The sequence below is a fragment of the Amia ocellicauda genome, unplaced genomic scaffold, assembly GCF_036373705.1.
Source record: "Amia ocellicauda isolate fAmiCal2 unplaced genomic scaffold, fAmiCal2.hap1 HAP1_SCAFFOLD_64, whole genome shotgun sequence".
Classification (NCBI taxonomy): domain Eukaryota; kingdom Metazoa; phylum Chordata; class Actinopteri; order Amiiformes; family Amiidae; genus Amia; species Amia ocellicauda.
The window spans coordinates 276,394-300,861 of record NW_027102994.1 but is presented as its reverse complement, the minus strand read 5'-3'; the positions used below and the strand labels follow the sequence as shown (position 1 = coordinate 300,861).

General features: G+C 43.5%; 20 non-coding genes across 20 annotated transcripts; all 20 read right to left on the bottom strand.

Annotated features, from left to right (window-relative positions):
• Positions 1-979: 979 nt before the first annotated feature.
• LOC136740295 (5S ribosomal RNA) lies at positions 980-1,098 on the bottom strand. Its single transcript, XR_010813133.1, has one exon. It is a non-coding gene; the product is annotated as a 5S ribosomal RNA (ribosomal RNA).
• Positions 1,099-2,164: 1,066 nt separating this feature from the next.
• Positions 2,165-2,283, bottom strand: LOC136740294 (5S ribosomal RNA). Its single transcript, XR_010813132.1, has one exon. It is a non-coding gene; the product is annotated as a 5S ribosomal RNA (ribosomal RNA).
• Positions 2,284-3,349: 1,066 nt separating this feature from the next.
• On the bottom strand, positions 3,350-3,468 carry LOC136740622 (5S ribosomal RNA). Its single transcript, XR_010813447.1, has one exon. It is a non-coding gene; the product is annotated as a 5S ribosomal RNA (ribosomal RNA).
• Positions 3,469-4,523: 1,055 nt separating this feature from the next.
• On the bottom strand, positions 4,524-4,642 carry LOC136740535 (5S ribosomal RNA). Its single transcript, XR_010813364.1, has one exon. It is a non-coding gene; the product is annotated as a 5S ribosomal RNA (ribosomal RNA).
• A 1,066-nt stretch (positions 4,643-5,708) lies between these two features.
• On the bottom strand, positions 5,709-5,827 carry LOC136740512 (5S ribosomal RNA). Its single transcript, XR_010813342.1, has one exon. It is a non-coding gene; the product is annotated as a 5S ribosomal RNA (ribosomal RNA).
• Positions 5,828-6,893: 1,066 nt separating this feature from the next.
• On the bottom strand, positions 6,894-7,012 carry LOC136740528 (5S ribosomal RNA). The gene has a single exon (XR_010813357.1). It is a non-coding gene; the product is annotated as a 5S ribosomal RNA (ribosomal RNA).
• A 1,050-nt stretch (positions 7,013-8,062) lies between these two features.
• LOC136740425 (5S ribosomal RNA) lies at positions 8,063-8,181 on the bottom strand. Its single transcript, XR_010813261.1, has one exon. It is a non-coding gene; the product is annotated as a 5S ribosomal RNA (ribosomal RNA).
• A 1,066-nt stretch (positions 8,182-9,247) lies between these two features.
• On the bottom strand, positions 9,248-9,366 carry LOC136740659 (5S ribosomal RNA). Its single transcript, XR_010813482.1, has one exon. It is a non-coding gene; the product is annotated as a 5S ribosomal RNA (ribosomal RNA).
• Positions 9,367-10,424: 1,058 nt separating this feature from the next.
• LOC136740596 (5S ribosomal RNA) lies at positions 10,425-10,543 on the bottom strand. The gene has a single exon (XR_010813423.1). It is a non-coding gene; the product is annotated as a 5S ribosomal RNA (ribosomal RNA).
• A 1,066-nt stretch (positions 10,544-11,609) lies between these two features.
• Positions 11,610-11,728, bottom strand: LOC136740277 (5S ribosomal RNA). Its single transcript, XR_010813115.1, has one exon. It is a non-coding gene; the product is annotated as a 5S ribosomal RNA (ribosomal RNA).
• A 1,055-nt stretch (positions 11,729-12,783) lies between these two features.
• Positions 12,784-12,902, bottom strand: LOC136740588 (5S ribosomal RNA). The gene has a single exon (XR_010813416.1). It is a non-coding gene; the product is annotated as a 5S ribosomal RNA (ribosomal RNA).
• A 1,065-nt stretch (positions 12,903-13,967) lies between these two features.
• Positions 13,968-14,086, bottom strand: LOC136740478 (5S ribosomal RNA). Its single transcript, XR_010813311.1, has one exon. It is a non-coding gene; the product is annotated as a 5S ribosomal RNA (ribosomal RNA).
• Positions 14,087-15,152: 1,066 nt separating this feature from the next.
• LOC136740526 (5S ribosomal RNA) lies at positions 15,153-15,271 on the bottom strand. The gene has a single exon (XR_010813356.1). It is a non-coding gene; the product is annotated as a 5S ribosomal RNA (ribosomal RNA).
• Positions 15,272-16,321: 1,050 nt separating this feature from the next.
• LOC136740424 (5S ribosomal RNA) lies at positions 16,322-16,440 on the bottom strand. Its single transcript, XR_010813260.1, has one exon. It is a non-coding gene; the product is annotated as a 5S ribosomal RNA (ribosomal RNA).
• Positions 16,441-17,506: 1,066 nt separating this feature from the next.
• Positions 17,507-17,625, bottom strand: LOC136740293 (5S ribosomal RNA). Its single transcript, XR_010813131.1, has one exon. It is a non-coding gene; the product is annotated as a 5S ribosomal RNA (ribosomal RNA).
• Positions 17,626-18,683: 1,058 nt separating this feature from the next.
• LOC136740292 (5S ribosomal RNA) lies at positions 18,684-18,802 on the bottom strand. The gene has a single exon (XR_010813130.1). It is a non-coding gene; the product is annotated as a 5S ribosomal RNA (ribosomal RNA).
• Positions 18,803-19,868: 1,066 nt separating this feature from the next.
• On the bottom strand, positions 19,869-19,987 carry LOC136740291 (5S ribosomal RNA). The gene has a single exon (XR_010813129.1). It is a non-coding gene; the product is annotated as a 5S ribosomal RNA (ribosomal RNA).
• Positions 19,988-21,045: 1,058 nt separating this feature from the next.
• LOC136740290 (5S ribosomal RNA) lies at positions 21,046-21,164 on the bottom strand. Its single transcript, XR_010813128.1, has one exon. It is a non-coding gene; the product is annotated as a 5S ribosomal RNA (ribosomal RNA).
• Positions 21,165-22,222: 1,058 nt separating this feature from the next.
• Positions 22,223-22,341, bottom strand: LOC136740289 (5S ribosomal RNA). The gene has a single exon (XR_010813127.1). It is a non-coding gene; the product is annotated as a 5S ribosomal RNA (ribosomal RNA).
• A 1,066-nt stretch (positions 22,342-23,407) lies between these two features.
• On the bottom strand, positions 23,408-23,526 carry LOC136740737 (5S ribosomal RNA). Its single transcript, XR_010813537.1, has one exon. It is a non-coding gene; the product is annotated as a 5S ribosomal RNA (ribosomal RNA).
• Positions 23,527-24,468: the final 942 nt, after the last annotated feature.

Here is a 24,468-nt window from a genome sequence, read left to right as displayed (position 1 = left end):
CTAAAGCCCGGGACACACCAGCGCGCCGCAGACAGTCCCTGCTAACACGCCACGTTGTGGCAACATTGTGGCAACGTTGTGCGTTAGCTGGGGTGCCACACCAGACCGGAACTATATATTACAAAACGAACACATTGTCTTGATAAAACAGCTGTAATTGAGTGCCTGACACTCCTGTCAAGCGCAATCTTGAGAAGGTGTGCATTTCAGTAAGGATTTCAATTGACATTCAGTATGAAACTGAAAGGAGGTTGCATCACTATGATGCATAACATTGCATGTATTGTATTTTCAAGTGTGTGCATTCATCCTGTTGTCATTTTGTTTTGAAAGCAGAAGAATCATTCAACAGGTTGCTGAGACAAATGTAAACCAGTAAAACATTTGAAGAGAAACAAACCTTGAATATAAGTTCAGTTGTTTAAACATTTGACAAACTATGGTGAGGGGGTAAGAAAACACACAAATCCAGCAGCTCCTGTATTTCAAAACACCAGAACCCAATATTATTGGCGAGTCGGGTAGTCAATCATCACAGTTCGAGGGCAGGCATCATTTCAGTAATTTCATCCCGGTGCATTCACATCCGTGCCTTGAATGAGATTGAATGTGATCTTTGCTCTCAAGTATGTTCCCAAGTTTTACACTTTCGTGCTTTGCATGAATGGGAATGGAACCGTGTGTGTTGAATGAGGCTCCTTGTGAGCACTGAACTTTGTCCGGTGGAGTTCCTTTTTGTGTTGCTGTAATTGTGTCATTTCTCGATGAGAAAGATTAGGCAACATTTAGTCACTTCTAGCCATGATGCTCAATTTATTTACGAATGTACCCTAGTTACTAGGGACCGTTTACGTTGGAGAACAAGATCTATTGTATGCCTGTGTATTTGGGGAAGTCAAATCTGAAATAATGATGAAATTGCGTGTATCCAAAGTTAAAACTCGTGATTTGTCGCCCTCTGGTGTGTAAAAGATGCAAAAGCTTACAGCACCTGGTATTCCCAGGCGGTCTCCCATCCAAGTACTGACCAGGCCCGAGCCTGCTTAGCTTCCGAGATCGGACGAGATCGGGCGTATTCAGGCTAGTATGGCCGTAAGCCAGGGAGGCTGTCCCTGACGCTCTACTTAAAGGGAAGGCAATATCCGTTTCTGCCGCTCATACTTGCAGTTGAACTGTCTCTCTACTCTAAAGCCCGGGACACACCAGCGCGCCGCAGCCAGTCCCTGCTAACACGCCACGTTGTGGCAACATTGTGGCAACGTTGTGCGTTAGCTGGGGTGCCACACCAGACCGGAACTATATATTACAAAACGAACACATTGTCTTGATAAAACAGCTGTAATTGAGTGCCTGACACGCCAGTCAAGCGCAATCTTGAGAAGGTGTGCATTTCAGTAAGGATTTCAATTGACATGCAGTATGAAACTGAAAGGAGGTTGCATCACTATGATGCATAACATTGCATGTATTGTATTTTCAAGTGTGTGCATTCATCCTGTTGTCATTTTGTTTTGAAAGCAGAAGAATCATTCAACAGGTTGCTGAGACAAATGTAAACCAGTAAAACATTTGAAGAGAAACAAACCTTGAATATAAGTTCAGTTGTTTAAACATTTGACAAACTATGGTGAGGGGGTAAGAAAACACACAAATCCAGCAGCTCCTGTATTTCAAAACACCAGAACCCAATATTATTGGCGAGTCGGGTAGTCAATCATCACAGTTCGAGGGCAGGCATCATTTCAGTAATTTCATCCCGGTGCATTCACATCCGTGCCTTGAATGAGATTGAATGTGATCTTTGCTCTCAAGTATGTTCCCAAGTTTTACACTTTCGTGCTTTGCATGAATGGGAATGGAACCGTGTGTGTTGAATGAGGCTCCTTGTGAGCACTGAACTTTGTCCGGTGGAGTTCCTTTTTGTGTTGCTGTAATTGTGTCATTTCTCGATGAGAAAGATTAGGCAACATTTAGTCACTTCTAGCCATGATGCTCAATTTATTTACGAATGTACCCTAGTTACTAGGGACCGTTTACGTTGGAGAACAAGATCTATTGTATGCCTGTGTATTTGGGGAAGTCAAATCTGAAATAATGATGAAATTGCGTGTATCCAAAGTTAAAACTCGTGATTTGTCGCCCTCTGGTGTGTAAAAGATGCAAAAGCTTACAGCACCTGGTATTCCCAGGCGGTCTCCCATCCAAGTACTGACCAGGCCCGAGCCTGCTTAGCTTCCGAGATCGGACGAGATCGGGCGTATTCAGGCTAGTATGGCCGTAAGCCAGGGAGGCTGTCCCTGACGCTCTACTTAAAGGGAAGGCAATATCCGTTTCTGCCGCTCATACTTGCAGTTGAACTGTCTCTCTACTCTAAAGCCCGGGACACACCAGCGCGCCGCAGCCAGTCCCTGCTAACACGCCACGTTGTGGCAACATTGTGGCAACGTTGTGCGTTAGCTGGGGTGCCACACCAGACCGGAACTATATATTACAAAACGAACACATTGTCTTGATAAAACAGCTGTAATTGAGTGCCTGACACGCCAGTCAAGCGCAATCTTGAGAAGGTGTGCATTTCAGTAAGGATTTCAATTGACATGCAGTATGAAACTGAAAGGAGGTTGCATCACTATGATGCATAACATTGCATGTATTGTATTTTCAAGTGTGTGCATTCATCCTGTTGTCATTTTGTTTTGAAAGCAGAAGAATCATTCAACAGGTTGCTGAGACAAATGTAAACCAGTAAAACATATGAAGAGAATCAAACCTTGAATATAAGTTCAGTTGTTTAAACATTTGACAAACTATGGTGAGGGGGTAAGAAAACACACAAATCCAGCAGCTCCTGTATTTCAATACACCAGAACCCAATATTATTGGCGAGTCGGGTAGTCCATCATCACAGTTCGAGGGCAGGCATCATTTCAGTAATTTCATCTTGTTGCATTCACATCCGTGCCTTGAATGAGATTGAATGTGATCTTTGCTCTCAAGTATGTTCCCAAGTTTTACACTTTCGTGCTTTGCATAAATGGGAATGGAACCGTGTGTGTTGAATGAGGCTCCTTGTGAGCACTGAACTTTGTCCGGTGGAGTTCCTTTTTGTGTTGCTGTAATTGTGTCATTTCTCGATGAGAAAGATTAGGCAACATTTAGTCACTTCTAGCCATGATGCTCAATTTATTTACGAATGTACCCTAGTTACTAGGGACCGTTTACGTTGGAGAACAAGATCTATTGTATGCCTGTGTATTTGGGGAAGTCAAATCTGAAATAATGATGAAATTGCGTGTATCCAAAGTTAAGACTCGTGATTTGTCGCCCTCTGGTGTGTAAAAGATGCAAAAGCTTACAGCACCTGGTATTCCCAGGCGGTCTCCCATCCAAGTACTGACCAGGCCTGAGCCTGCTTAGCTTCCGAGATTGGACGAGATCGGGCGTATTCAGGCTAGTATGGCCGAAAGCCAGGGAGGCTGTCCCTGACGCTCTACTTAAAGGGAAGGCAATATCCGTTTCTGCCGCTCATACTTGCAGTTGAACTGTCTCTCTACTCTAAAGTCCGGGACACACCAGCGCGCCGCAGACAGTCCCTGCTAACACGAAACGTTGTGGCAACGTTGTGCGTTAGCTGGGGTGCCACACCAGACCGGAACTATATTTTACAAAACGAACACATTGTCTTGATAATACAGCTGTAATTGAGTGCCTGACACGCCAGTCAAGCGCAATCTTGAGAAGGTGTGCATTTCAGTAAGGATTTCAATTGACATGCAGTATGAAACTGAAAGGAGGTTGCATCACTATGATGCATAACATTGCATGTATTGTATTTTCAAGTGTGTGCATTCATCCTGTTGTCATTTTGTTTTGAAAGCAGAAGAATCATTCAACAGGTTGCTGAGACAAATGTAAACCAGTAAAACATATGAAGAGAAACAAACCTTGAATATAAGTTCAGTTGTTTAAACATTTGACAAACTATGGTGAGGGGGTAAGAAAACACACAAATCCAGCAGCTCCTGTATTTCAATACACCAGAACCCAATATTATTGGCGAGTCGGGTAGTCCATCATCACAGTTCGAGGGCAGGCATCATTTCAGTAATTTCATCCCGTTGCATTCACATCCGTGCCTTGAATGAGATTGAATGTGATCTTTGCTCTCAAGTATGTTCCCAAGTTTTACACTTTCGTGCTTTGCATGAATGGGAATGGAACCGTGTGTGTTGAATGAGGCTCCTTGTGAGCACTGAACTTTGTCCGGTGGAGTTCCTTTTTGTGTTGCTGTAATTGTGTCATTTCTCGATGAGAAAGATTAGGCAACATTTAGTCACTTCTAGCCATGATGCTCAATTTATTTACGAATGTACCCTAGTTACTAGGGACCGTTTACGTTGGAGAACAAGATCTATTGTATGCCTGTGTATTTGGGGAAGTCAAATCTGAAATAATGATGAAATTGCGTGTATCCAAAGTTAAAACTCGTGATTTGTCGCCCTCTGGTGTGTAAAAGATGCAAAAGCTTACAGCACCTGGTAATCCCAGGCGGTCTCCCATCCAAGTACTGACCAGGCCCAAGCCTGCTTAGCTTCCGAGATCGGACGAGATCGGGCGTATTCAGGCTAGTATGGCCGTAAGCCAGGGAGGCTGTCCCTGACGCTCTACTTAAAGGGAAGGCAATATCCGTTTCTGCCGTTCATACTTACAGTTGAACTGTCTCTCTACTCTAAAGCCCGGGACACACCAGCGCGCCGCAGACAGTCCCTGCTAACACGCCACGTTGTGGCAACATTGTGGCAACGTTGTGCGTTAGCTGGGGTGCCACACCAGACCGGAACTATATATTACAAAACGAACACATTGTCTTGATAAAACAGCTGTAATTGAGTGCCTGACACGCCAGTCAAGCGCAATCTTGAGAAGGTGTGCATTTCAGTAAGGATTTAAATTGACATGCAGTATGAAACTGAAAGGAGGTTGCATCACTATGATGCATAACATTGCATGTATTGTATTTTCAAGTGTGTGCATTCATCCTGTTGTCATTTTGTTTTGAAAGCAGAAGAATCATTCAACAGGTTGCTGAGACAAATGTAAACCAGTAAAACATATGAAGAGAAACAAACCTTGAATATAAGTTCAGTTGTTTAAACATTTGACAAACTATGGTGAGGGGGTAAGAAAACACACAAATCCAGCAGCTCCTGTATTTCAATACACCAGAACCCAATATTATTGGCGAGTCGGGTAGTCCATCATCACAGTTCGAGGGCAGGCATCATTTCAGTAATTTCATCTTGTTGCATTCACATCCGTGCCTTGAATGAGATTGAATGTGATCTTTGCTCTCAAGTATGTTCCCAAGTTTTACACTTTCGTGCTTTGCATGAATGGGAATGGAACCGTGTGTGTTGAATGAGGCTCCTTGTGAGCACTGAACTTTGTCCGGTGGAGTTCCTTTTTGTGTTGCTGTAATTCTGTCATTTCTCGATGAGAAAGATTAGGCAACATTTAGTCACTTCTAGCCATGATGCTCAATTTATTTATGAATGTACCCTAGTTACTAGGGACCGTTTACATTGGAGAACAAGATCTATTGTATGCCTGTGTATTTGGGGAAGTCAAATCTGAAATAATGATGAAATTGCGTGTATCCAAAGTTAAAACTCGTGATATGTCGCCCTCTGGTGTGTAAAAGATGCAAAAGCTTACAGCACCTGGTATTCCCAGGCGGTCTCCCATCCAAGTACTGACCAGGCCCGAGCCTGCTTAGCTTCCGAGATCGGACGAGATCGGGCGTATTCAGGCTAGTATGGCCGTGAGCTAGGAATGCTGTCCCTGACGCTCTACTTAAAGGGAAGGCAATATCCGTTTCTGCCGTTCATACTTACAGTTGAACTGTCTCTCTACTCTAAAGCCCGGGACACACCAGCGCGCCGCAGACAGTCCCTGCTAACACGCCACGTTGTGGCAACATTGTGGCAACGTTGTGCGTTAGCTGGGGTGCCACACCAGACCGGAACTATATATTACAAAACGAACACATTGTCTTGATAAAACAGCTGTAATTGAGTGCCTGACACGCCAGTCAAGCGCAATCTTGAGAAGGTGTGCATTTCAGTAAGGATTTCAATTGACATGCAGTATGAAACTGAAAGGAGGTTGCATCACTATGATGCATAACATTGCATGTATTGTTTTTACAAGTGTGTGCATTCATCCTGTTGTCATTTTGTTTTGAAAGCAGAAGAATCATTCAACAGGTTGCTGAGACAAATGTAAACCAGTAAAACATATGAAGAGAAACAAACCTTGAATATAAGTTCAGTTGTTTAAACATTTGACAAACTATGGTGAGGGGGTAAGAAAACACACAAATCCAGCAGCTCCTGTATTTCAATACACCAGAACCCAATATTATTGGCGAGTCGGGTAGTCCATCATCACAGTTCGAGGGCAGGCATCATTTCAGAAATTTCATCCCGTTGCATTCACATCCGTGCCTTGAATGAGATTGAATGTGATCTTTGCTCTCAAGTATGTTCCCAAGTTTTACACTTTCGTGCTTTGCATGAATGGGAATGGAACCGTGTGTGTTGAATGAGGCTCCTTGTGAGCACTGAACTTTGTCCGGTGGAGTTCCTTTTTGTGTTGCTGTAATTGTGTCATTTCTCGATGAGAAAGATTAGGCAACATTTAGTCACTTCTAGCCATGATGCTCAATTTATTTACGAATGTACCCTAGTTACTAGGGACCGTTTACATTGGAGAACAAGATCTATTGTATGCCTGTGTATTTGGGGAAGTCAAATCTGAAATAATGATGAAATTGCGTGTATCCAAAGTTAAAACTCGTGATTTGTCGCCCTCTGGTGTGTAAAAGATGCAAAAGCTTACAGCACCTGGTATTCCCAGGCGGTCTCCCATCCAAGTACTGACCAGGCCCGAGCCTGCTTAGTTTCCGAGATCGGACGAGATCGGGCGTATTCAGGCTAGTATGGCCGTAAGCCAGGGAGGCTGTCCCTGACGCTCTACTTAAAGGGAAGGCAATATCCGTTTCTGCCGCTCATACTTACAGTTGAACTGTCTCTCTACTCTAAAGTCCGGGACACACCAGCACGCCGCAGACAGTCCCTGCTAACACGAAACGTTGTGGCAACGTTGTGCGTTAGCTGGGGTGCCACACCAGACCTATGTATTACAAAACGAACACATTGTCTTGATAAAACAGCTGTAATTGAGTGCCTGACACGCCATTCAAGCGCAATCTTGAGAAGGTGTGCATTTCAGTAAGGATTTCAATTGACATGCAGTATGAAACTGAAAGGAGGTTGCATCACTATGATGCATAACATTGCATGTATTGTATTTTCAAGTGTGTGCATTCATCCTGTTGTCATTTTGTTTTGAAAGCAGAAGAATCATTCAACAGGTTGCTGAGACAAATGTAAACCAGTAAAACATATGAAGAGAAACAAACCTTGAATATAAGTTCAGTTGTTTAAACATTTGACAAACTATGGTGAGGGGGTAAGAAAACACACAAATCCAGCAGCTCCTGTATTTCAATACACCAGAACCCAATATTATTGGCGAGTCGGGTAGTCCATCATCACAGTTCGAGGGCAGGCATCATTTCAGTAATTTCATCCCGTTGCATTCACATCCGTGCCTTGAATGAGATTGAATGTGATCTTTGCTCTCAAGTATGTTCCCAAGTTTTACACTTTCGTGCTTTGCATGAATGGGAATGGAACCGTGTGTGTTGAATGAGGCTCCTTGTGAGCACTGAACTTTGTCCGGTGGAGTTCCTTTTTGTGTTGCTGTAATTGTGTCATTTCTCGATGAGAAAGATTAGGCAACATTTAGTCACTTCTAGCCATGATGCTCAATTTATTTACGAATGTACCCTAGTTACTAGGGACCGTTTACGTTGGAGAACAAGATCTATTGTATGCCTGTGTATTTGGGGAAGTCAAATCTGAAATAATGATGAAATTGCGTGTATCCAAAGTTAAAACTCGTGATTTGTCGCCCTCTGGTGTGTAAAAGATGCAAAAGCTTACAGCACCTGGTATTCCCAGGCGGTCTCCCATCCAAGTACTGACCAGGCCCGAGCCTGCTTGGCTTCCGAGATCGGACGAGATCGGGCGTATTCAGGCTAGTATGGCCGTAAGCCAGGGAGGCTGTCCCTGACGCTCTACTTAAAGGGAAGGCAATATCCGTTTCTGCCGTTCATACTTACAGTTGAACTGTCTCTCTACTCTAAAGCCCGGGACACACCAGCGCGCCGCAGACAGTCCCTGCTAACACGCCACGTTGTGGCAACATTGTGGCAACGTTGTGCGTTAGCTGGGGTGCCACACCAGACCGGAACTATATTTTACAAAACGAACACATTGTCTTGATAAAACAGCTGTAATTGAGTGCCTGACACGCCAGTCAAGCGCAATCTTGAGAAGGTGTGCATTTCAGTAAGGATTTCAATTGACATGCAGTATGAAACTGAAAGGAGGTTGCATCACTATGATGCATAACATTGCATGTATTGTATTTTCAAGTGTGTGCATTCATCCTGTTGTCATTTTGTTTTGAAAGCAGAAGAATCATTCAACAGGTTGCTGAGACAAATGTAAACCAGTAAAACATATGAAGAGAAACAAACCTTGAATATAAGTTCAGTTGTTTAAACATTTGACAAACTATGGTGAGGGGGTAAGAAATGACACAAATCCAGCAGCTCCTGTATTTCAATACACCAGAAGCCAATATTATTGGCGAGTCGGGTAGTCCATCATCACAGTTCGAGGGCAGGCATCATTTCAGTAATTTCATCCCGTTGCATTCACATCCGTGCCTTGAATGAGATTGAATGTGATCTTTGCTCTCAAGTATGTTCCCAAGTTTTACACTTTCGTGCTTTGCATGAATGGGAATGGAACCGTGTGTGTTGAATGAGGCTCCTTGTGAGCACTGAACTTTGTCCGGTGGAGTTCCTTTTTGTGTTGCTGTAATTGTGTAATTTCTCGATGAGAAAGATTAGGCAACATTTAGTCACTTCTAGCCATGATGCTCAATTTATTTACGAATGTACCCTAGTTACTAGGGACCGTTTACGTTGGAGAACAAGATCTATTGTATGCCTGTGTATTTGGGGAAGTCAAATCTGAAATAATGATGAAATTGCGAGTATCCAAAGTTAAAACTCGTGATTTGTCGCCCTCTGGTGTGTAAAAGATGCAAAAGCTTACAGCACCTGGTATTCCCAGGCGGTCTCCCATCCAAGTACTGACCAGGCCCGAGCCTGCTTAGCCTCCGAGATCGGACGAGATTGGGCGTATTCAGGCTAGTATGGCCGTAAGCCAGGGAGGCTGTCCCTGACGCTCTACTTAAAGGGAAGGCAATATCCGTTTCTGCCGCTCATACTTGCAGTTGAACTGTCTCTCTACTCTAAAGTCCGGGACACACCAGCGCGCCGCAGACAGTCCCTGCTAACACGAAACGTTGTGGCAACGTTGTGCGTTAGCTGGGGTGCCACACCAGACCGGAACTATATATTACAAAACGAACACATTGTCTTGATAAAACAGCTGTAATTGAGTGCCTGACACGCCAGTCAAGCGCAATCTTGAGAAGGTGTGCATTTCAGTAAGGATTTCAATTGACATGCAGTATGAAACTGAAAGGAGGTTGCATCACTATGATGCATAACATTGCATGTATTGTATTTTCAAGTGTGTGCATTCATCCTGTTGTCATTTTGTTTTGAAAGTAGAAGAATCATTTTTGCTGAGGTTGCTGAGACAAATGTAAACCAGTAAAACATATGAAGAGAAACAAACCTTGAATATAAGTTCAGTTGTTTAAACATTTGACAAACTATGGTGAGGGGGTAAGAAAACACACAAATCCAGCAGCTCCTGTATTTCAATACACCAGAACCCAATATTATTGGCGAGTCGGGTAGTCCATCATCACAGTTCGAGGGCAGGCATCATTTCAGTAATTTCATCCCGTTGCATTCACATCCGTGCCTTGAATGAGATTGAATGTGATCTTTGCTCTCAAGTATGTTCCCAAGTTTTACACTTTCGTGCTTTGCATGAATGGGAATGGAACCGTGTGTGTTGAATGAGGCTCCTTGTGAGCACTGAACTTTGTCCGGTGGAGTTCCTTTTTGTGTTGCTGTAATTGTGTCATTTCTCGATGAGAAAGATTAGGCAACATTTAGTCACTTCTAGCCATGATGCTCAATTTATTTATGAATGTACCCTAGTTACTAGGGACCGTTTACGTTGGAGAACAAGATCTATTGTATGCCTGTGTATTTGGGGAAGTCAAATCTGAAATAATGATGAAATTGCGTGTATCCAAAGTTAAAACTCGTGATTTGTCGCCCTCTGGTGTGTAAAAGATGCAAAAGCTTACAGCACCTGGTATTCCCAGGCGGTCTCCCATCCAAGTACTGACCAGGCGCGAGCCTGCTTAGCTTCCGAGATCGGACGAGATCGGGCGTATTCAGGCTAGTATGGCCGTAAGCCAGAAAGGCTGTCCCTGACGCTCTACTTAAAGGGAAGGCAATATCCGTTTCTGCCGTTCATACTTACAGTTGAACTGTCTCTCTACTCTAAAGCCCGGGACACAGCAGCGCGCCGCAGATAGTCCCTGCTAACACGCCACGTTGTGGCAACATTGTGGCAACGTTGTGCGTTAGCTGGGGTGCCACACCAGACCGGAACTATATATTACAAAACGAACACATTGTCTTGATAAAACAGCTGTAATTGAGTGCCTGACACGCCAGTCAAGCGCAATCTTGAGAAGGTGTGCATTTCAGTAAGGATTTCAATTGACATGCAGTATGAAACTGAAAGGAGGTTGCATCACTATGATGCATAACATTGCATGTATTGTATTTTCAAGTGTGTGCATTCATCCTGTTGTCATTTTGTTTTGAAAGCAGAAGAATCATTCAACAGGTTGCTGAGACAAATGTAAACCAGTAAAACATATGAAGAGAAACAAACCTTGAATATAAGTTCAGTTGTTTAAACATTTGACAAACTATGGTGAGGGGGTAAGAAAACACACAAATCCAGCAGCTCCTGTATTTCAATACACCAGAACCCAATATTATTGGCGAGTCGGGTAGTCCATCATCACAGTTCGAGGGCAGGCATCATTTCAGTAATTTCATCCCGTTGCATTCACATCCGTGCCTTGAATGAGATTGAATGTGATCTTTGCTCTCAAGTATTGTCCCACGTTTTACACTTTCGTGCTTTGCATGAATGGGAATGGAACCGTGTGTGTTGAATGAGGCTCCTTGTGAGCACTGAACTTTGTCCGGTGGAGTTCCTTTTTGTGTTGCTGTAATTGTGTCATTTCTCGATGAGAAAGATTAGGCAACATTTAGTCACTTCTAGCCATGATGCTCAATTTATTTACGAATGTACACTAGTTACTAGGGACCGTTTACGTTGGAGAACAAGATCTATTGTATGCCTGTGTATTTGGGGAAGTCAAATCTGAAATAATGATGAAATTGCGTGTATCCAAAGTTAAAACTCGTGATTTGTCGCCCTCTGGTGTGTAAAAGATGCAAAAGCTTACAGCACCTGGTATTCCCAGGCGGTCTCCCATCCAAGTACTGACCAGGCCCGAGCCTGCTTAGCTTCCGAGATCGGATGAGATCGGGCGTATTCAGGCTAGTATGGCCGTAAGCCAGAGAGGCTGTCCCTGACGCTCTACTTAAAGGGAAGGCAATATCCGTTTCTGCCGCTCATACTTGCAATTGAACTGTCTCTCTACTCTAAAGTCCGGGACACACCAGCGCGCCGCAGACAGTCCCTGCTAACACGAAACGTTGTGGCAACGTTGTGCGTTAGCTGGGGTGCCACACCAGACCGGAACTATATATTACAAAACGAACACATTGTCTTGATAAAACAGCTGTAATTGAGTGCCTGACACGCCAGTCAAGCGCAATCTTGAGAAGGTGTGCATTTCAGTAAGGATTTCAATTGACATGCAGTATGAAACTGAAAGGAGGTTGCATCACTATGATGCATAACATTGCATGTATTGTATTTTCAAGTGTGTGCATTCATCCTGTTGTCATTTTGTTTTGAAAGCAGAAGAATCATTCAACAGGTTGCTGAGACAAATGTAAACCAGTAAAACATATGAAGAGAAACAAACCTTGAATATAAGTTCAGTTGTTTAAACATTTGACAAACTATGGTGAGGGGGTAAGAAAACACACAAATCCAGCAGCTCCTGTACTTCAATACACCAGAACCCAATATTATTGGCGAGTCGGGTAGTCCATCATCACAGTTCGAGGGCAGGCATAATTTCAGTAATTTCATCCCGTTGCATTCACATCCGTGCCTTGAATGAGATTGAATGTGATCTTTGCTCTCAAGTATGTTCCCAAGTTTTACACTTTCGTGCTTTGCATGAATGGGAATGGAACCGTATGTGTTGAATGAAGCTCCTTGTGAGCACTGAACTTTGTCCGGTGGAGTTCCTTTTTGTGTTGCTGTAATTGTGTCATTTCTCGATGAGAAAGATTAGGCAACATTAAGTCACTTCTAGCCATGATGCTCAATTTATATACGAATGTACCCTAGTTACTAGGGACCGTTTACGTTGGAGAACAAGATCTATTGTATGCCTGTGTATTTGGGGAAGTCAAATCTGAAATAATGATGAAATTGCGTGTATCCAAAGTTAAAACTCGTGATTTGTCGCCCTCTGGTGTGTAAAAGATGCAAAAGCTTACAGCACCTGGTATTTCCAGGCAGTCTCCCATCCAAGTACTGACCAGGCCCAAGCCTGCTTAGCTTCCGAGATCGGACGAGATCGGGCGTATTCAGGCTAGTATGGCCGTAAGCCAGGGAGGCTGTCCCTGACGCTCTACTTAAAGGGAAGGCAATATCCGTTTCTGCCGTTCATACTTACAGTTGAACTGTCTCTCTACTCTAAAGCCCGGGACACACCAGCGCGCCGCAGACAGTCCCTGCTAACACGCCACGTTGTGGCAACATTGTGGCAACGTTGTGCGTTAGCTGGGGTGCCACACCAGACCGGAACTATATATTACAAAACGAACACATTGTCTTGATAAAACAGCTGTAATTGAGTGCCTGACACGCCAGTCAAGCGCAATCTTGAGAAGGTGTGCATTTCAGTAAGGATTTAAATTGACATGCAGTATGAAACTGAAAGGAGGTTGCATCACTATGATGCATAACATTGCATGTATTGTATTTTCAAGTGTGTGCATTCATCCTGTTGTCATTTTGTTTTGAAAGCAGAAGAATCATTCAACAGGTTGCTGAGACAAATGTAAACCAGTAAAACATATGAAGAGAAACAAACCTTGAATATAAGTTCAGTTGTTTAAACATTTGACAAACTATGGTGAGGGGGTAAGAAAACACACAAATCCAGCAGCTCCTGTATTTCAATACACCAGAACCCAATATTATTGGCGAGTCGGGTAGTCCATCATCACAGTTCGAGGGCAGGCATCATTTCAGTAATTTCATCTTGTTGCATTCACATCCGTGCCTGAATGAGATTGAATGTGATCTTTGCTCTCAAGTATGTTCCCAAGTTTTACACTTTCGTGCTTTGCATGAATGGGAATGGAACCGTGTGTGTTGAATGAGGCTCCTTGTGAGCACTGAACTTTGTCCGGTGGAGTTCCTTTTTGTGTTGCTGTAATTCTGTCATTTCTCGATGAGAAAGATTAGGCAACATTTAGTCACTTCTAGCCATGATGCTCAATTTATTTATGAATGTACCCTAGTTACTAGGGACCGTTTACATTGGAGAACAAGATTTATTGTATGCCTGTGTATTTGGGGAAGTCAAATCTGAAATAATGATGAAATTGCGTGTATCCAAAGTTAAAACTCGTGATATGTCGCCCTCTGGTGTGTAAAAGATGCAAAAGCTTACAGCACCTGGTATTCCCAGGCAGTCTCCCATCCAAGTACTGACCAGGCCCGAGCCTGCTTAGCTTCCGAGATCGGACGAGATCGGGCGTATTCAGGCTAGTATGGCCGTAAGCTAGGAATGCTGTCCCTGACGCTCTACTTAAAGGGAAGGCAATATCCGTTTCTGCCGTTCATACTTACAGTTGAACTGTCTCTCTACTCTAAAGCCCGGGAAACACCAGCGCGCCGCAGACAGTCCCTGCTAACACGCCACGTTGTGGCAACATTGTGGCAACGTTGTGCGTTAGCTGGGGTGCCACACCAGACCGGAACTATATATTACAAAACGAACACATTGTCTTGATAAAACAGCTGTAATTGAGTGCCTGACACGCCAGTCAAGCGCAATCTTGAGAAGGTGTGCATTTCAGTAAGGATTTCAATTGACATGCAGTATGAAACTGAAAGGAGGTTGCATCACTATGATGCATAACATTGCATGTATTGTTTTTACAAGTGTGTGCATTCATCCTGTTGTCATTTTGTTTTGAAAGCAGAAGAATCATTCAACAGGTTGCTGAGACAAATGTAAACCAGTAAAACATATGAAGAGAAACAAACCTTGAATATAAGTTCAGTTGTTTAAACATTTGACAAACTATGGTGAGGGGGTAAGAAAACACACAAATCCAGCAGCTCCTGTATTTCAATACACCAGAACCCAATATTATTGGCGAGTCGGGTAGTCCATCATCACAGTTCGAGGGCAGGCATCATTTCAGTAATTTCATCCCGTTGCATTCACATCCGTGCCTTGAATGAGATTGAATGTGATCTTTGCTCTCAAGTATGTTCCCAAGTTTTACACTTTCGTGCTTTGCATGAATGGGAATGGAACCGTGTGTGTTGAATGAGGCTCCTTGTGAGCACTGAACTTTGTCCGGTGGAGTTCCTTTTTGTGTTGCTGTAATTGTGTCATTTCTCGATGAGAAAGATTAGGCAACATTTAGTCACTTCTAGCCATGATGCTCAATTTATTTACGAATGTACCCTAGTTACTAGGGACCGTTTACATTGGAGAACAAGATCTATTGTATGCCTGTGTATTTGGGGAAGTCAAATCTGAAATAATGATGAAATTGCGTGTATCCAAAGTTAAAACTCGTGATTTGTCGCCCTCTGGTGTGTAAAAGATGCAAAAGCTTACAGCACCTGGTATTCCCAGGCGGTCTCCCATCCAAGTACTGACCAGGCCCGAGCCTGCTTAGTTTCCGAGATCGGACGAGATCGGGCGTATTCAGGCTAGTATGGCCGTAAGCCAGGGAGGCTGTCCCTGACGCTCTACTTAAAGGGAAGGCAATATCCGTTTCTGCCGCTCATACTTACAGTTGAACTGTCTCTCTACTCTAAAGTCCGGGACACACCAGCACGCCGCAGACAGTCCCTGCTAACACGAAACGTTGTGGCAACGTTGTGCGTTAGCTGGGGTGCCACACCAGACCTATGTATTACAAAACGAACACATTGTCTTGATAAAACAGCTGTAATTGAGTGCCTGACACGCCATTCAAGCGCAATCTTGAGAAGGTGTGCATTTCAGTAAGGATTTCAATTGACATGCAGTATGAAACTGAAAGGAGGTTGCATCACTATGATGCATAACATTGCATGTATTGTATTTTCAAGTGTGTGCATTCATCCTGTTGTCATTTTGTTTTGAAAGCAGAAGAATCATTCAACAGGTTGCTGAGACAAATGTAAACCAGTAAAACATATGAAGAGAAACAAACCTTGAATATAAGTTCAGTTGTTTAAACATTTGACAAACTATGGTGAGGGGGTAAGAAAACACACAAATCCAGCAGCTCCTGTATTTCAATACACCAGAACCCAATATTATTGGCGAGTCGGGTAGTCCATCATCACAGTTCGAGGGCAGGCATCATTTCAGTAATTTCATCCCGTTGCATTCACATCCGTGCCTTGAATGAGATTGAATGTGATCTTTGCTCTCAAGTATGTTCCCAAGTTTTACACTTTCGTGCTTTGCATGAATGGGAATGGAACCGTGTGTGTTGAATGAGGCTCCTTGTGAGCACTGAACTTTGTCCGGTGGAGTTCCTTTTTGTGTTGCTGTAATTGTGTCATTTCTCGATGAGAAAGATTAGGCAACATTTAGTCACTTCTAGCCATGATGCTCAATTTATTTACGAATGTACCCTAGTTACTAGGGACCGTTTACGTTGGAGAACAAGATCTATTGTATGCCTGTGTATTTGGGGAAGTCAAATCTGAAATAATGATGAAATTGCGTGTATCCAAAGTTAAAACTCGTGATTTGTCGCCCTCTGGTGTGTAAAAGATGCAAAAGCTTACAGCACCTGGTATTCCCAGGCGGTCTCCCATCCAAGTACTGACCAGGCCCGAGCCTGCTTGGCTTCCGAGATCGGACGAGATCGGGCGTATTCAGGCTAGTATGGCCGTAAGCCAGGGAGGCTGTCCCTGACGCTCTACTTAAAGGGAAGGCAATATCCGTTTCTGCCGTTCATACTTACAGTTGAACTGTCTCTCTACTCTAAAGCCCGGGACACACCAGCGCGCCGCAGACAGTCCCTGCTAACACGCCACGTTGTGGCAACATTGTGGCAACGTTGTGCGTTAGCTGGGGTGCCACACCAGACCGGAACTATATTTTACAAAACGAACACATTGTCTTGATAAAACAGCTGTAATTGAGTGCCTGACACGCCAGTCAAGCGCAATCTTGAGAAGGTGTGCATTTCAGTAAGGATTTCAATTGACATGCAGTATGAAACTGAAAGGAGGTTGCATCACTATGATGCATAACATTGCATGTATTGTATTTTCAAGTGTGTGCATTCATCCTGTTGTCATTTTGTTTTGAAAGCAGAAGAATCATTCAACAGGTTGCTGAGACAAATGTAAACCAGTAAAACATATGAAGAGAAACAAACCTTGAATATAAGTTCAGTTGTTTAAACATTTGACAAACTATGGTGAGGGGGTAAGAAATGACACAAATCCAGCAGCTCCTGTATTTCAATACACCAGAAGCCAATATTATTGGCGAGTCGGGTAGTCCATCATCACAGTTCGAGGGCAGGCATCATTTCAGTAATTTCATCCCGTTGCATTCACATCCGTGCCTTGAATGAGATTGAATGTGATCTTTGCTCTCAAGTATGTTCCCAAGTTTTACACTTTCGTGCTTTGCATGAATGGGAATGGAACCGTGTGTGTTGAATGAGGCTCCTTGTGAGCACTGAACTTTGTCCGGTGGAGTTCCTTTTTGTGTTGCTGTAATTGTGTAATTTCTCGATGAGAAAGATTAGGCAACATTTAGTCACTTCTAGCCATGATGCTCAATTTATTTACGAATGTACCCTAGTTACTAGGGACCGTTTACGTTGGAGAACAAGATCTATTGTATGCCTGTGTATTTGGGGAAGTCAAATCTGAAATAATGATGAAATTGCGAGTATCCAAAGTTAAAACTCGTGATTTGTCGCCCTCTGGTGTGTAAAAGATGCAAAAGCTTACAGCACCTGGTATTCCCAGGCGGTCTCCCATCCAAGTACTGACCAGGCCCGAGCCTGCTTAGCTTCCGAGATCGGACGAGATCGGGCGTATTCAGGCTAGTATGGCCGTAAGCCAGGGAGGCTGTCCCTGACGCTCTACTTAAAGGGAAGGCAATATCCGTTTCTGCCGCTCATACTTGCAGTTGAACTGTCTCTCTACTCTAAAGTCCGGGACACACCAGCGCGCCGCAGACAGTCCCTGCTAACACGAAACGTTGTGGCAACGTTGTGCGTTAGCTGGGGTGCCACACCAGACCGGAACTATATATTACAAAACGAACACATTGTCTTGATAAAACAGCTGTAATTGAGTGCCTGACACGCCAGTCAAGCGCAATCTTGAGAAGGTGTGCATTTCAGTAAGGATTTCAATTGACATGCAGTATGAAACTGAAAGGAGGTTGCATCACTATGATGCATAACATTGCATGTATTGTATTTTCAAGTGTGTGCATTCATCCTGTTGTCATTTTGTTTTGAAAGTAGAAGAATCATTTTTGCTGAGGTTGCTGAGACAAATGTAAACCAGTAAAACATATGAAGAGAAACAAACCTTGAATATAAGTTCAGTTGTTTAAACATTTGACAAACTATGGTGAGGGGGTAAGAAAACACACAAATCCAGCAGCTCCTGTATTTCAATACACCAGAACCCAATATTATTGGCGAGTCGGGTAGTCCATCATCACAGTTCGAGGGCAGGCATCATTTCAGTAATTTCATCCCGTTGCATTCACATCCGTGCCTTGAATGAGATTGAATGTGATCTTTGCTCTCAAGTATGTTCCCAAGTTTTACACTTTCGTGCTTTGCATGAATGGGAATGGAACCGTGTGTGTTGAATGAGGCTCCTTGTGAGCACTGAACTTTGTCCGGTGGAGTTCCTTTTTGTGTTGCTGTAATTGTGTCATTTCTCGATGAGAAAGATTAGGCAACATTTAGTCACTTCTAGCCATGATGCTCAATTTATTTATGAATGTACCCTAGTTACTAGGGACCGTTTACGTTGGAGAACAAGATCTATTGTATGCCTGTGTATTTGGGGAAGTCAAATCTGAAATAATGATGAAATTGCGTGTATCCAAAGTTAAAACTCGTGATTTGTCGCCCTCTGGTGTGTAAAAGATGCAAAAGCTTACAGCACCTGGTATTCCCAGGCGGTCTCCCATCCAAGTACTGACCAGGCCCGAGCCTGCTTAGCTTCCGAGATCGGACGAGATCGGGCGTATTCAGGCTAGTATGGCCGTAAGCCAGGGAGGCTGTCCCTGACGCTCTACTTAAAGGGAAGGCAATATCCGTTTCTGCCGTTCATACTTACAGTTGAACTGTCTCTCTACTCTAAAGCCCGGGACACACCAGCGCGCCGCAGACAGTCCCTGCTAACACGCCACGTTGTGGCAACATTGTGGCAACGTTGTGCGTTAGCTGGGGTGCCACACCAGACCGGAACTATATATTACAAAACGAACACATTCTCTTGATAAAACAGCTGTAATTGAGTGCCTGACACGCCAGTCAAGCGCAATCTTGAGAAGGTGTGCATTTCAGTAAGGATTTCAATTGACATGCAGTATGAAACTGAAAGGAGGTTGCATCACTATGATGCATTACATTGCATGTATTGTATTTTCAAGTGTGTGCATTCATCCTGTTGTCATTTTGTTTTGAAAGCAGAAGAATCATTCAACAGGTTGCTGAGACAAATGTAAACCAGTAAAACATATGAAGAGAAACAAACCTTGAATATAAGTTCAGTTGTTTAAACATTTGACAAACTATGGTGAGGGGGTAAGAAAACACACAAATCCAGCAGCTCCTGTATTTCAATACACCAGAACCCAATATTATTGGCGAGTCGGGTAGTCCATCATCACAGTTCGAGGGCAGGCATCATTTCAGTAATTTCATCCCGTTGCATTCACATCCGTGCCTTGAATGAGATTGAATGTGATCTTTGCTCTCAAGTATGTTCCCAAGTTTTACACTTTCGTGCTTTGCATGAATGGGAATGGAACCGTGTGTGTTGAATGAGGCTCCTTGTGAGCACTGAACTTTGTCCGGTGGAGTTCCTTTTTGTGTTGCTGTAATTGTGTAATTTCTCGATGAGAAAGATTAGGCAACATTTAGTCACTTCTAGCCATGATGCTCAATTTATTTACGAATGTACCCTAGTTACTAGGGACCGTTTACGTTGGAGAACAAGATCTATTGTATGCCTGTGTATTTGGGGAAGTCAAATCTGAAATAATGATGAAATTGCGTGTATCCAAAGTTAAAACTCGTGATTTGTCGCCCTCTGGTGTGTAAAAGATGCAAAAGCTTACAGCACCTGGTATTCCCAGGCGGTCTCCCATCCAAGTACTGACCAGGCCCGAGCCTGCTTAGCTTCCGAGATCGGACGAGATCGGGCGTATTCAGGCTAGTATGGCCGTAAGCCAGGGAGGCTGTCCCTGACGCTCTACTTAAAGGGAAGGCAATATCCGTTTCTGCCGCTCATACTTGCAGTTGAACTGTCTCTCTACTCTAAAGTCCGGGACACACCAGCGCGCCGCAGACAGTCCCTGCTAACACGAAACGTTGTGGCAACGTTGTGCGTTAGCTGGGGTGCCACACCAGACCGGAACTATATATTACAAAACGAACACATTGTCTTGATAAAACAGCTGTAATTGAGTGCCTGACACGCCAGTCAAGCGCAATCTTGAGAAGGTGTGCATTTCAGTAAGGATTTCAATTGACATGCAGTATGAAACTGAAAGGAGGTTGCATCACTATGATGCATAACATTGCATGTATTGTATTTTCAAGTGTGTGCATTCATCCTGTTGTCATTTTGTTTTGAAAGTAGAAGAATCATTTTTGCTGAGGTTGCTGAGACAAATGTAAACCAGTAAAACATATGAAGAGAAACAAACCTTGAATATAAGTTCAGTTGTTTAAACATTTGACAAACTATGGTGAGGGGGTAAGAAAACACACAAATCCAGCAGCTCCTGTATTTCAATACACCAGAACCCAATATTATTGGCGAGTCGGGTAGTCCATCATCACAGTTCGAGGGCAGGCATCATTTCAGTAATTTCATCCCGTTGCATTCACATCCGTGCCTTGAATGAGATTGAATGTGATCTTTGCTCTCAAGTATGTTCCCAAGTTTTACACTTTCGTGCTTTGCATGAATGGGAATGGAACCGTGTGTGTTGAATGAGGCTCCTTGTGAGCACTGAACTTTGTCCGGTGGAGTTCCTTTTTGTGTTGCTGTAATTGTGTAATTTCTCGATGAGAAAGATTAGGCAACATTTAGTCACTTCTAGCCATGATGCTCAATTTATTTACGAATGTACCCTAGTTACTAGGGACCGTTTACGTTGGAGAACAAGATCTATTGTATGCCTGTGTATTTGGGGAAGTCAAATCTGAAATAATGATGAAATTGCGTGTATCCAAAGTTAAAACTCGTGATTTGTCGCCCTCTGGTGTGTAAAAGATGCAAAAGCTTACAGCACCTGGTATTCCCAGGCGGTCTCCCATCCAAGTACTGACCAGGCCCGAGCCTGCTTAGCTTCCGAGATCGGACGAGATCGGGCGTATTCAGGCTAGTATGGCCGTAAGCCAGGGAGGCTGTCCCTGACGCTCTACTTAAAGGGAAGGCAATATCCGTTTCTGCCGCTCATACTTGCAGTTGAACTGTCTCTCTACTCTAAAGTCCGGGACACACCAGCGCGCCGCAGACAGTCCCTGCTAACACGAAACGTTGTGGCAACGTTGTGCGTTAGCTGGGGTGCCACACCAGACCGGAACTATATATTACAAAACGAACACATTGTCTTGATAAAACAGCTGTAATTGAGTGCCTGACACGCCAGTCAAGCGCAATCTTGAGAAGGTGTGCATTTCAGTAAGGATTTCAATTGACATGCAGTATGAAACTGAAAGGAGGTTGCATCACTATGATGCATAACATTGCATGTATTGTATTTTCAAGTGTGTGCATTCATCCTGTTGTCATTTTGTTTTGAAAGTAGAAGAATCATTTTTGCTGAGGTTGCTGAGACAAATGTAAACCAGTAAAACATATGAAGAGAAACAAACCTTGAATATAAGTTCAGTTGTTTAAACATTTGACAAACTATGGTGAGGGGGTAAGAAAACACACAAATCCAGCAGCTCCTGTATTTCAATACACCAGAACCCAATATTATTGGCGAGTCGGGTAGTCCATCATCACAGTTCGAGGGCAGGCATCATTTCAGTAATTTCATCCCGTTGCATTCACATCCGTGCCTTGAATGAGATTGAATGTGATCTTTGCTCTCAAGTATGTTCCCAAGTTTTACACTTTCGTGCTTTGCATGAATGGGAATGGAACCGTGTGTGTTGAATGAGGCTCCTTGTGAGCACTGAACTTTGTCCGGTGGAGTTCCTTTTTGTGTTGCTGTAATTGTGTCATTTCTCGATGAGAAAGATTAGGCAACATTTAGTCACTTCTAGCCATGATGCTCAATTTATTTATGAATGTACCCTAGTTACTAGGGACCGTTTACGTTGGAGAACAAGATCTATTGTATGCCTGTGTATTTGGGGAAGTCAAATCTGAAATAATGATGAAATTGCGTGTATCCAAAGTTAAAACTCGTGATTTGTCGCCCTCTGGTGTGTAAAAGATGCAAAAGCTTACAGCACCTGGTATTCCCAGGCGGTCTCCCATCCAAGTACTGACCAGGCCCGAGCCTGCTTAGCTTCCGAGATCGGACGAGATCGGGCGTATTCAGGCTAGTATGGCCGTAAGCCAGAAAGGCTGTCCCTGACGCTCTACTTAAAGGGAAGGCAATATCCGTTTCTGCCGTTCATACTTACAGTTGAACTGTCTCTCTACTCTAAAGCCCGGGACACAGCAGCGCGCCGCAGATAGTCCCTGCTAACACGCCACGTTGTGGCAACATTGTGGCAACGTTGTGCGTTAGCTGGGGTGCCACACCAGACCGGAACTATATATTACAAAACGAACACATTGTCTTGATAAAACAGCTGTAATTGAGTGCCTGACACGCCAGTCAAGCGCAATCTTGAGAAGGTGTGCATTTCAGTAAGGATTTCAATTGACATGCAGTATGAAACTGAAAGGAGGTTGCATCACTATGATGCATAACATTGCATGTATTGTATTTTCAAGTGTGTGCATTCATCCTGTTGTCATTTTGTTTTGAAAGCAGAAGAATCATTCAACAGGTTGCTGAGACAAATGTAAACCAGTAAAACATATGAAGAGAAACAAACCTTGAATATAAGTTCAGTTGTTTAAACATTTGACAAACTATGGTGAGGGGGTAAGAAAACACACAAATCCAGCAGCTCCTGTATTTCAATACACCAGAACCCAATATTATTGGCGAGTCGGGTAGTCCATCATCACAGTTCGAGGGCAGGCATCATTTCAGTAATTTCATCCCGTTGCATTCACATCCGTGCCTTGAATGAGATTGAATGTGATCTTTGCTCTCAAGTATTGTCCCAAGTTTTACACTTTCGTGCTTTGCATGAATGGGAATGGAACCGTGTGTGTTGAATGAGGCTCCTTGTGAGCACTGAACTTTGTCCGGTGGAGTTCCTTTTTGTGTTGCTGTAATTGTGTCATTTCTCGATGAGAAAGATTAGGCAACATTTAGTCACTTCTAGCCATGATGCTCAATTTATTTACGAATGTACACTAGTTACTAGGGACCGTTTACGTTGGAGAACAAGATCTATTGTATGCCTGTGTATTTGGGGAAGTCAAATCTGAAATAATGATGAAATTGCGTGTATCCAAAGTTAAAACTCGTGATTTGTCGCCCTCTGGTGTGTAAAAGATGCAAAAGCTTACAGCACCTGGTATTCCCAGGCGGTCTCCCATCCAAGTACTGACCAGGCCCGAGCCTGCTTAGCTTCCGAGATCGGATGAGATCGGGCGTATTCAGGCTAGTATGGCCGTAAGCCAGAGAGGCTGTCCCTGACGCTCTACTTAAAGGGAAGGCAATATCCGTTTCTGCCGCTCATACTTGCAATTGAACTGTCTCTCTACTCTAAAGCCCGGGACACACCAGCGCGCCGCAGACAGTCCCTGCTAACACGCCACGTTGTGGCAACATTGTGGCAACGTTGTGCGTTAGCTGGGGTGCCACACCAGACCGGAACTATATATTACAAAACGAACACATTGTCTTGATAAAACAGCTGTAATTGAGTGCCTGACACGCCAGTCAAGCGCAATCTTGAGAAGGTGTGCATTTCAGTAAGGATTTAAATTGACATGCAGTATGAAACTGAAAGGAGGTTGCATCACTATGATGCATAACATTGCATGTATTGTATTTTCAAGTGTGTGCATTCATCCTGTTGTCATTTTGTTTTGAAAGCAGAAGAATCATTCAACAGGTTGCTGAGACAAATGTAAACCAGTAAAACATATGAAGAGAAACAAACCTTGAATATAAGTTCAGTTGTTTAAACATTTGACAAACTATGGTGAGGGGGTAAGAAAACACACAAATCCAGCAGCTCCTGTATTTCAATACACCAGAACCCAATATTATTGGCGAGTCGGGTAGTCCATCATCACAGTTCGAGGGCAGGCATCATTTCAGTAATTTCATCTTGTTGCATTCACATCCGTGCCTTGAATGAGATTGAATGTGATCTTTGCTCTCAAGTATGTTCCCAAGTTTTACACTTTCGTGCTTTGCATGAATGGGAATGGAACCGTGTGTGTTGAATGAGGCTCCTTGTGAGCACTGAACTTTGTCCGGTGGAGTTCCTTTTTGTGTTGCTGTAATTCTGTCATTTCTCGATGAGAAAGATTAGGCAACATTTAGTCACTTCTAGCCATGATGCTCAATTTATTTATGAATGTACCCTAGTTACTAGGGACCGTTTACATT